The sequence below is a fragment of the Petaurus breviceps genome, unplaced genomic scaffold, assembly GCF_028583685.1.
Source record: "Petaurus breviceps papuanus isolate PSGF00001 unplaced genomic scaffold, PetGlider_PUasm1.0 79, whole genome shotgun sequence".
In the NCBI taxonomy this organism is placed as follows: domain Eukaryota; kingdom Metazoa; phylum Chordata; class Mammalia; order Diprotodontia; family Petauridae; genus Petaurus; species Petaurus breviceps.
In genome coordinates this window covers 15,668,233-15,680,452 of record NW_027186523.1, presented here as the reverse complement: position 1 = coordinate 15,680,452, position 12,220 = coordinate 15,668,233, and the positions used below count along the sequence as shown (strand labels likewise).

Here is a 12,220-nt window from a genome sequence, read left to right as displayed (position 1 = left end):
TTCATTCTGTTTCCACAAAACCTCCCGTTACAGCCTTGCACAGAATAGGCACGTACTAAATGATTATTGAATCATATTGAAATAAAGGTCCTTCTTGATAAGGGGAATAAGGGAAGACTTCTGAAGGATGTGGAATTTGAACTGGGCTTCAAAGAATATTTAATTTGTCCAAAGGAGGCCAGGTGGGCACTCCAGGCAAAGGATACAGTAGAGACAAAAGCAGAGGGTTATGGGAGAGAGGACACATAATCCCAGATGCATGGCGATCTAGTTCACTTCTAATATGAAAACTCCGATAAACTGCAAAATCTCTCCTATATTCCTGCAGGAGTGATCATTTTTCCAAGCCCCAAAGGAGAGGGGAAAGTCTTGGTAGCCACATTAAAAGTTTGCTTCATTCTCTTGTACATAAATGACAGGGCAGCTCAATGTGGAATTAAAGAAAAAAGTTTCTTTCTTATAATGAAAAAAGAAAGAAATGAAATATACAAATAATAATAAAAATCTTCCTTCAGGAAATCATTTTATAAGAACATAGGTTTAGAGCTGGCAGGCCCCTTGGAGGTCACCTCCCAGCCCAATTCTCCCTTTCCCTCTCCCCCTGACATCTTAGGGATGAGGAAGCTGAAGTAGAAAGGGTCAACTTTTTAAACAGAAGCAAAGTTTGCTGTCATTTATGTTCTGGCTTCTTCCTCTGCTCTATGCCTCCTTAATGGAAAAAGAAGCAGAACCATTAAACTTAAATTGCCCGAAAAGATAAAAATCACCTCCTGAGTAACTGAGAATTGGCTGCACTGTATCAGAGGCAGCCACTAGGTGGCACAGCGGATAGAGTTGGGGGTCCTGGAATCTGGAAGACCTGAATTCAAATTCAGCCTAAGACATTTACCAGCGTGACCCCAGGCAAGTGACTTCTACCTGTTGCAGTTTTCTCATCTGTAAAATGGGGATAATAAAAGCATTAACCTCCCAGGGTTGTTAGGAGGATCAAGGAAGACAATACTTGCAACACCCTTAGCACAAGGCCTGGCACAGAACAGGCAGTATAGATGTGCTTATTCCCTTATTTCCCCAGAATGGGAACTTCCTTTTATTGTATCTGCTGACTACAAACATGGTTTCTAGCCTGGGGTGGGGAACCTCTAAGTTCTCAAGCTCAGCCCTTTGACTGAATCCACACTTCACAGAACAAATCCACTTAAAATAAAAGGATTTGTTCTGTAAAACTTGGACTCAGTCAAAAGACTGCACCCCGAGGACCAAGAAGGCACATGTGGCCTCGAGGCCACAGGTTCCCTACCCCTTGCTAGAATCTAGACCTTTCTTTATGTGATAACTGGGAAAAGAGAGGCAGCCTAACAGGGAACAGGATGATGGCCTTGGGGTTGAAAGGCCTGGGTTCAAATCCTGCCTTGTGTTCAACTAGTTCTCAAAGCTAGCCCTTCTTAACATGTTTTGTGTCACTGACCCTTTTGGGAGTCTGGTGATACCTATGAACGCCTTCCCAGAATGTCACTTTTAAATACAGAAAATAAAATCTATGGAATTGCAAAGGAAACAGATTATATTGAAATGGTTATCAAAAAATATTTTAAAAGCACACCACAAGTTCATGGACTCCAGGTTAAGAGCTTGTGCTCATAAGTTTATTATGTTGCAGAACAGATGCCTATCTGTACTGGGAGAGGGAATTCCCCCACTGGGAGTTCCCTAAACCAATGAAAACACAGGTCTATCCCCCCTCCCCCACCCCCACCCCTCACCCCACAACTGGAGCACTGAAGAGACATTAGATCTGAGATACCATAAGTTTCTCTCTGACTTTGGACTTATTATCCTGCATCTCCATGCTCCAATCCAATAGGCCTTATAAACATGCAGACAGATGGTGCTGGAAGTGGGGACTGCATTTACATGAGAATTGGTTTGATTCTCTAGTGGGCCACACATCCCTGATCCCATCTTTGGGGCAGATTAGAAAATTCAAATGTCTGTAGAGTAAAGCTCATCAAACTGAAGCTGGGTCAGGCTTTACCTCCCAGAGGAGAGGACTTCAGGAAGCCAGGAAAACAATCACTGAGATGAGCAAATCAACCGGCAAGTGAGAAAATCCCAGTTCCATGTAAAAAAAAAGAACTTGTGGGTTGTTTGACAAAACAAAGCAGACCATGGCCCAAATGCTTGGTGAGCACTTCAGGCACTTCAGCACACAGGCCCTGGGTGCTTCAGCTGAAGATTGTGAGAAGGAACTCCCATCAGCCACATGCCTGAGGGAAGGCATCTGGGAAGAGAGGAAAGCTGCTGCCAAACAGGGCTTTCATGCTGACTTGTGAGTTAAAGGAGGGCTGGGATCTTGTCAGTGCCATCGTGGGGAGAGGCTTGGCTTCTCCTCAACACAAAACTGACTTTGTTTTTCCTAGGAATAACCAGTAAGCAATCACCCTTTCATCACAAAACATTTTGAAAAAGTTGTCTACAACAGATGCCTTCACTTCCTCATCACTTATTCTGCCAACTTCCTTACAGTCTTTTCTGCTGCCTCAACTCCACTGAACTGTCCCTCTCCCAGATTACCAATGACTTTCCTATCACTAAACCTAACAGCCTTCTGGAATTTTCTGTAGCATTTGACACTTCTGACCATCCCTTCTTTTTGGATACTTTCTCCTCCCTTGGTTACCATGACACAGATCTCCTCTGGTTTTCCTCTTGCCCACCTAATTGCTAGATCTCATCTTCTTCCCTACCTCTCAAGATGGTGTGTCCCACATGGCCCTGTCCTCCTTTCCTCTTCTCTCTATACTTCTTCCCTTGATAATCACATTTCTTCCTACAACTTCAATGAAAATTTCCACAAAGATGGGATCTCAAATCTTTATCTGCTGTTCTCACATCTCTTCAGAGCTCCATATCTATAACTCCAACTGTCTACAGGCCATCACTACCTAGATGCCTCATAAGCCATTTTCAAAACCAAGATTATTTTCTTCCTAAACCTTCTCTTCCTTCTAATTTCACTATTTCTGTCACTCACCCATTTCCTCATTTTTTCCATGTTGAAACTATGTCATTCCTTAATCCTTCCCTTTCCTTCTCCCATATTCAATTGGTTACCAAGACCTATTGATTTTACCGGTGAAACATTTCTCAAAACTCTCCCCCCTACATCCAACAAATATCTTGTGTGCACATTTGCTTCTGTGCTATTTTTACACAAGTATGACCAGTCATTCTTAGTCCTGGCTACCTCTAGACAAGTTAACAATGTTAATCGTATAACTCACTTGTACACTCTTTGCTAGCAGCTCATAAATATCAGAGTAAAACCTAGGCCACTTAGAATTTCTGAGGATCCTAGCCATAATAAAAACAGACACATATAAACAAAATAAGCCAGAAAAAGAAACATAATTTTAATCTTTGAGCATGTTTTACTGACTTTTGTTTTAATACATTAAGATATTGCTGAAAAATCTAATTTGGGGGCAAAGTTGTGTATAGCAAGTTTATTCAAACATACCAGTTTCATGGTTGAATGTTAATAAACCTACTACAGGGGCAGGTAGGTGGCACAGTGGCATGGGCCCTGGAGTTGCCTCAGACACTTAAAACTTACTAGCCATGTGACCTTGGGCAAGTCACTTAACCCCAATTGCCCTGCCCTCTCCTTTCCAAAAAAAAAAAGCAAAAAAAAAAATGCTAATAAACCTACTACATTGGAGGTCCTTTTTTGAGCTTGAGATCTAGGTCAAATGGCCCTCTTGTCTCTCTCTGATATGCTCTGTTCCCCCTGGCAGCTGTTTTAAATGTGCTTTTTTCATGTGTCCCCTTCCCCCCGCCCCCAGTTTTCTTGCGAGGTAGGTGGTGCAACAGACGGAGCACTGGGTCTGAAGTCAGGAAGACTTCAGCCCCCTCCAGCCTCAGACACTTACTAGTTTTGTGACCCTGGGCAAGTCTGCCTCATTTTCCTCAACTGTAAAATGAGGATAATAACAGCACCCACCTCCCAGGGTTGTTGTGAGGACCAAATAAGATAACATTTGTAAAGCATTCAGCATAATGCCTAGCATAGAGTAAGTACATAATAAATGTTCGCTTCCTTCATTCCTTACCCTTTTAGAAAGACTGTATTGTACTTTCATTAATAAGATCCAGGATTCTTGCTGGCTTTGGTCGACATTAACAACTTTTTCTCCATCCATCCTCTCCATCTTCACTGTACTATCAGAGTAAGAAAGGTTGTTCCTATTTGGAGGTAAACCTTTGGCCTGTTTAGTTTCTCCCAGCCTCGCCTGGTTACCCAGGGTCACTTATTCCCTCCTTGGCCAAAACCTTCTCTTGCTCTTCAAAAATGTGCTCAATAACAGAGATGTCACCACCAGTGATGGTCCCGGCCAGTCCAAACTGGAACATTGAGTTAGTAACATCACCCATGCCATGAGAAGCTCTAGGCACAGGCCAGGGTCAAACTGCAAATTAATTCACAGATGTCTGACTCTCGGTCTCCCCAGCTAGACTGCAAATTCACTGAGGACAATGACTGTGTCTTCCTCTTATTTTGTTTACCCCTAGCACCTAATACAAGGTTCAACATACAGGTAATGTCAGATAAATGCTTGTGAAACAGATGGAAAAATTCATCTCTGTTCTTAGGATGTGAAATCCGGAGGGAGCTAGGCAGGATTTGGAGCTGAAAGGCTTGGGTTCAAATCCTAGGTCAGCCACTTATTACCTATGTGACCTTAGGAGACCCTTCCATCTTTCAGTCTACAATCCTGTGATCTTAATGCAGTTAACAAAATGGGGTCATGAAGAGTTGGACATGAGTGAAAAATACAGAGGTATGGATGATATCAACAGGGCAATGAGACTTGCCCAAGGTTACACAGCTGAATAAGCCAGGTCTTGGAATACAGTTCTGTAATGGGAATGTAAATTTTTAAGATCTTCCCTGCCCCTAGCCTAAAGTGCACCTGGAGCCTGGGGTGGGAGGCTTGTTTTTCAGTAGATACTTTTTGATTGGGCAGTGAGTCAATAAGGTTGTTACATTCTCTGAGCCAGGAGAAGGCTATATAAGCCCTGATGTACAGCTTTGTTTTGGGGCTCACTTTGAGAAGTGTTCTGTGATTTGATCAGATGATACCCTGGGAAGCCATTGTTGAGAGTCCCCTAGCTTTGAAAAACCCAGATGTTGATGAAACCCAGATGTTGATTTGGTATGGATGTAATGGTTGGACAGTTTGGAAACTGTCTACTTGATCTGTTTCTCTGTCTTGATAATTCTGTCTGTATATTCTGAAGTTCGGGGTGCTGACCTTTTTCCCCTGAACTAGGTAAACGATACATATTTGACTGATTAAAGTAAGCTTGTTAACCCATTTTGAGTTGCTTTCCTTTAACAAAGCAGATCTAAGAACCTGTGTTGGCAGCCACCCTGGGGAAGTTGGGGTGCTTGCTGCTACAAGTTCTTCTCACTCCAAGATCATTATTCTTTCCCACTACCACATGATATTCTCTCATAGTCCCTGCATGGCATCTGATTTTCACAAAGATTAATTTTGTTTTAAACATTAGAATAAAAGTCTCTAAACTAGGTAAATCACGCTAGCATCAGTAATGAAAGGGAAAGACTTCTTTTTTTTTTTTACAGACTTTATTTCCATTCTATCTAAAACCCTGGCATTCTAGACCACTGAATATGCTAATTACATTTGATATTGTCACACTCATTTACCTCCGATCTGTCCAATGGAAAATTCCACTTCATGGGAAAATTTCTTCCACCAACTAAGTTAGTTTTGCATCAATTTGATACAAATATGACTAGTTTAGGAAAAACTTAAGGGATTTTTTCAAAAAATTCAGAATCATTTCATTTTATTTTTGAAACAATTAAGCAAGCTATTTTCTTTACTGAGGAAAGGGTAAGAAAATGGCTTAATGAACCATAGCTGAAAGTCTGGAAGTCAGCTATCTCATTGCAGGGGGAAAATATTCATCTGCACATGTCCTCTCAGGTGTAGTAACTTTCCATTCATATAAAGAGTAGAAGGAAACCTCACTATGGACCTGTCTCTCTCTCTCTTTCTTTATCTGTCCCTTTCTGTCTCTGTTTCATCTCTCTCTATCTCTCTGCATCTGTCTCTCTGTCTTTCTCATGCTGGTCAAACCCTTCCCTAAGAGATAGAGGGAAAACTGTAGGAATTTGGCATTATTACATAATTCAAAGGTATTTGTTCACATATGTTGACTATTCCCAGGACTGAAGAATTTCTGGATTGGAAGTGGCATCAGGTCCCATCTAGTATACATGAACAAGCGTAGACTCTCAAACATATCCAATTTTTGTGGCAACTTTTGTTTAAAGATCTCTAGGGATGAGAAGTCCACCACCTTCTCTGCCAACCTATGATACTTAAGGATAGCTCTGAATTAGGAGTTGTCCTTGTATCAAACCTAAATCTGCCCCATTTAAAATTTCCACTCATTGCCTCTGGCTCTGCAGGAACCTCTCTCGTATGAAAGCCCTTTAGCTCCATGTACAGCATCCCTTCTAATTCTTCCTCTTTCCAGGTTAAACATTCCACCTTCTATCAATTGTTTAATGATCTTGAAGCCCTGTACTGTTCTGCTTGCCCTTCTCTTGGGTGCTTTCCCAGTTATCAATGTCCTTCTTAAAATACAGCACTCAGAGCTCAATATAATACTCTAGATATAGTCAGGACAAAACAGAGGTTAGCATTCCTCTGGTTCCAGATATAGATTTTTCTTAGTGAAGCCTTAGTTCAATCAAAGTGGCTTCCACATCACACTGTTGATCCACACTGTTGAAGTCCATTCACATACGTACTCAGATCCTTTTCAACCAAAATACTGCCTAGTCAGTCCATCCTCCCTTCCTTCCATCCTTTCTTCCCTTCCTTCTTTCCTTTCTTAGGATCTTAACTTTTTTGCGTGTCATAGACCCCTTTGGCAGTGTACTGAAACTTACAGACCCCTCTTAGATGAATATTTTTAATGCATGAATATAATATATAGGTAATATATAGCACCGGCTCCAGTGTCAGGATGACCTGGATATCGAATCCCAGGCTTAGACACTTAGCACCCACCCAGAAACACCTGGCCATGTAACCTTGAGCAAGTTACTTAACTCCAATTGCTTAGGGGCAGCCAGGTGGCTCAGCAAGTAAGAGCACCGGCTCCAGTGTTGGGATGACCTGGATCAAAACCAGGCTCAGATACTCAGCACCACACCCAGAAATAACTGGCCGTGTAACCTTGAGCAAGTTACTTAACCCTGATTGCTTTTAAAAAAAAAAGTGCATGGACATGGGGCAGCTAGATGGCGCAGTGAGTAAGAGTGCTGGCCCCAGAGTTGGGAGAACCCAAGATCAGTTCCGGCCTCAGATACTTAACACCCACACCTTGGGCAAGTTACTTAAACCCCAATTGCTTTTTTTAAAAAAAGTGCATGGACACTGGATCAAGAATCCTTCTAAGCAAAGAACACTCCTTGGACCCTCTTTGCTCTTCACTCGTGTCACATGTAATCCATTTCCATCATGATTCTAAGGAAGACCTATCTGCTCTATCTTTAGGGTTGCTGTTAAGGAATATGTCATAAACTTATAAAAGTCATTATGATGCACTTATAGATTTGTTTTGAGCTAGAACCACTTCTTTCCTATGCTTACTAGTTAACATTGATCTCTCCTGAGAAAAATCACCTCCTTAGTGGGCATCAGCTGCCCAAGCATTACCAAGGAGTAATCACCAAAAAGACCCTTGAGTCACCTAGAGAAATGATGCTAAACAAATTTGGGCTGCTTCAGTATCATTAACAGCTCCCCACAGAATTAAAATATTAAGATAAGAAGAAAGGGCCAGAACAGTCAAAAATATGAAAGGGAATGGCAAAAGACATGCTTTAGAGTTTAAAAAACTAACACATTTTGAAAGCCCTGAAAGAACTGCAGGTACCTAAGGAAGCCTAGACAGTGTCTGAAGCTAAGGGATAAAACAGGCAGAGCACAGTCAACATGGGTAAGAAGAAATAAACACCCCTTGGGGCAGAGACTTGAGCTATTGCCAAAATCTGAGAATGAAAAAAAATCAGTAAATAAGGACTATGAGTTTAAAGAAGAGGGAGACAGATGGGCAAGGAGAATCAATTTAGAACTGAATGTGTGGAGGTGGGTGTGAAATGATTAAGTGAAATAGGAACTCACGCTCCTTACAGATCTGGTTTTAAGAGGGTGGAAAGGGAGGCTGTCCTGTGTGGGGTGGAGATAGTACTTGGGCAGATATCTTTCCTAGAATTCAAGCCAGGAGGGAATTCAGTATGTTATTTGGTCCATCTTCTTTTTTCAAGACTGGATTGAGTTCAAGTTAAGTTGGAGTACTCTTAGCCCTTCCTTCTAAGGCCCCTTTCTCCCTGCCCTGTCCCCCATGTCTAATCAAGTACTAGAGTTTGTTGATTCCACTTCCAGGCTTCTTCCATCCATCCCCTTCTCTCCCCTCACACTGCTAGCACCCCAGTTCAGGCTTCACTGCCTTTTGCCAGCTCTATCCCCGTGGCCTCCTAATGGATCTCCCTGCTTCAGGTCTGATTCCTCTCTGATCCATTCTCCAAACATTGACCTAGACAACTGTTCTAAGGCACAGCTCGTGTTACTCCACCGCTTAGAAAAATCTTTAGGGGCTCCCTGTTGCCTCCTAAGCTGCACATTTAAGGCTCTCCACAATCTGACTCTACCCTCCCAGACTTATTTCATGCTATTGTTCTTTGCTGAACTATTAGTTACTCTCTGAGCTCAGCATCGCATCTTCCTCTTCATTTGCTCACTAGTTGTCCTTCATATATATGGAGAATGCCATGCTACCCCAAGGTGGCAAAGTTCTTAGAACCTGTCTGGGTTCATCATCTTTCAAATTCACTGGTCATGGGACCCCATTTTCCTGCAAAGTTCCTAAATACTGTTTAGATTTAACAGGAGTGGGGAACTGCAGTATCAAGGCCACATATGGCCCTCTAGGTCCTCAAGTGCAGCCCTTTCATTGAATCCAAACTTCACAGAACAAATCTTTTACTAATTAATTATTAATTAAATTAAAATATTAATTAAATCCTTTTATTTATCCCCTTAATAAAAGGATTTGTTCTGTGAAGTTTGAATTTAATCAAAGGGTTGTACTTGAGGACCTAGAGGGCCACAAGGCCATAGGTTCCCCATCCCTGGAGAATTTAATTATGAAAAAAAAGAAAGAAGAATTTAATTATGTAATAATAATAAGTCAAAAGGTATTTACTTCCAAAAGAGTCCAAGTTGAATCACAAAGGATTACTTTGGGCAGGAAGCACTTTCATCACCCTGTTCCACACAGTATTTTTTTCTCTTCCCCTTTTATTTTTGTCTTGCACTTTCTCTTCTTTCTCCACTGTTGGAGTGTTTCTATATCCCATCAGCTCCTGCACATGAGCCCTTTTTCAACCTTCCCTCTTCAAACCTCATCTTCTGTCAGGACTATGCATATAAGAAGCAACTGACGTTTTCATAAATAGATTTCAGAGGCTTTCTTTCTCAAAAGTACTATGGGAACATGGAGATCCTTTGTAGAGACATCTTACACTAAAATATATAATCCCTTTGTTTTATTTTATATATTCCCTTTTTATTGTTGTTTAGTCAGTTGGTCATGTCTGAACTCTTCATGACCCTATTTGGGTTTTTTTTTTTTTTTTTTGGCAAAGATACAAGAATGGTTAGCTATTTTCTTCTCCAGGAGACTAGTTCGTAGTTTAAGAAGGACATTGATAAACTGAAGAATGTGTAGGAGGACAACCAGGGTAGGAAAGAGCCTTGAATCCATATCATATGAAGCTTGGTTGAAGGAATTTGGGATTTGGGGATGTTTTTAGTCTCGTAAAGAGAAGACTAGGGGGACATGATAGTTGTCTTTAGGTATCAGAAGACCTCTCCTCTGGAGAAAGAATTAGCCTGTCTCTGGCCCCAGAAGACAGAACCAAAAGCAATGAACAGAAGTTGGAAAGAGGGAAATTGAGGTTTGGTGTCAGGAAAAACTTCCTAACAATTATGTCCAGAAGCGGAATGGGCTGACTGCAGAGGGGGTGGGTTCCTTTTCCTCTGAAGTCTTTAAGGACAAGTTTGATTGTCACATATCAAGTATGTCACAGTGAAGATTTCTTTCAGGTATAAGTTGAACTTGATGCTTCTTCTTTTTATGTTGGAGATAGTGTTATATATCAAAAAGATCTCTGAACTCCTGGACTTGGGAGGTCTAAATTCAAAACCTAATTCTGTCATTTACTAGCTATGTGAACCTGAACAGCCTTCCTTATCTGTAGAATGGGTTAATATGCTTGCTATTAAAAAAAATAATATATTCACAGGGTTACTGTGGTGAAAGCGCTTTGTATTCAAGCTGTCCTATACTACATAAACAGGAATGGCTCTCCAGAATTTCATTCTAACACTGTTTTCTTCTATATCAAGGCATTTATCAACTTCCTGAATGGAGAAGGAGCCATTATCCTCTGAAGCTCCACAAGTGAATCTTTAAGATAGGTTTCGATTACAGATTTTTTTTTGTTTGTTATTTGCACATAGAGGACACATTTGTTTAATTTTAAATAACAGAATCTTAATGATTTGTCCCAGATCTTGGGATTGTTAGAGAAAAACATCTTGAGAGCAAAGCAGATGGCCTAATAAGAAGAGCTGTTAATGTGAAATTTAATAGGTAACAAAAGTGCTTTGGAAAAGAATACTTTACACATCTAAAATATTATCATCATTAAATCAGCAATAGATAAGAAGACAGTTACCTGGATTGGGTTCAATCCCCCATTCAACCACTCACTTAGTGACACCACGAAACTCCACTATCCTCCCGTACCTCACCTTCCTATCAATTGCACTTGTCAACTTCTTGGAGTTTTAAGGATAGAAAATAAAATTTCTTAGCTAAAAATAAGGCGTTACCATTTCTATTCTTCAAGGATTCACAATTCATTAGTGTGGGTACACCTTTCATTAATGCAGATTGTCTGCCTAGGCATTAATCTTTAAGAACTGTTCATCACTCTATGGCCAATTTTCTACTAAAAACTCAGCTAGACTGGTGTGGGGACGATCAGGATGTTGAACATTGCCAAGCCGATACTAAAAGCCTTTTCAGCTTGATAGGATTTACTAGAACTTGTGCTCCCCTAGCTTTGTTTAGGAGAAAGCCCAGAGGCACTCCTATGCCATGATGAAGAATCAAAATAGGACTTGAGTGGAGGAATGTATTTATTATAACTCTTTCAAAGTGTTGAGCCATTGCAAGTGACCTCTGAGTATCCAATATTCAGAGTAGTCTTTTAAGATTACTATGAGATTCTGGTTCTCAGGGCTGCTTCCTTGAGTGCAGGCAGTCTTTTTTTTTTTTTCCCTCTGAGGCCCTTCAGCTACGTGATGAGAAGAACCATTCCACTCATGCTAATGGATGTATGTGAATGCATGTTGTCTGAGTCAGTACTGCTGGATAGAGTTACTGAACTGTGGCATAAACAAGGAGGAAAAAGCAGCTCTGGAGGAAGAAAGCAGGAGATGAAGATGACATTTTCATGACCTTCTCTTAGCAATGCATAATTAATTCCCTTTTCAGAACTGAAAAATCAATTCTAGGTATCAAAGGAAGCAAAATTCTCTTGTTGTGTTGAATGTAAGACTTTAGACAGAACCAGGGCAAGTAGGAGATGGTATTCTATGAGCTGACACTTTCAGAAGACACTTTAAGATTTGAAAAGCATTTTATAGACCTTTTCTCATTTGAGCTAAAAGCAAAGGGGCCGTACTGAGGAATTTTCCATATGAATAAAGATACGACAGCTCTGGTCAGGTTTTGTTCCCAGCAACAGAAGAATTTTTCATGTAGGCAAAAAAAGCATCCCTCATTTCATGCATAAAAAATGTAAATGACACTAGATTTTTTTTTTCTTTTACCATAAACAGGGTGTTAAAATGTTGCCATTTTGCATAGTTTCTTAGTGATGTTATCAAGGTTACTGGCAAGGAAGATGATACTGGAATGAAAGATCTTGCTTTTGGTTTGGCTGATAACTTAAAAGTCACAGAAATTAAGAGGCATAGACAATGTCTCAGATCACTTGGTTTCTCCTCCCTCTTCTCTTCCCCTATTTTTGCAATGGTTC

The 12,220-nt window shown here is 40.7% G+C and overlaps 1 protein-coding gene across 2 annotated transcripts in view; it reads right to left on the bottom strand.

Annotated features, from left to right (window-relative positions):
- Positions 1-12,220, bottom strand: part of CAMK1D (calcium/calmodulin dependent protein kinase ID) — a 482,788-nt gene that overhangs the window by 57,687 nt on the left and 412,881 nt on the right. The gene's annotated exons all lie outside the window — the stretch shown is intronic.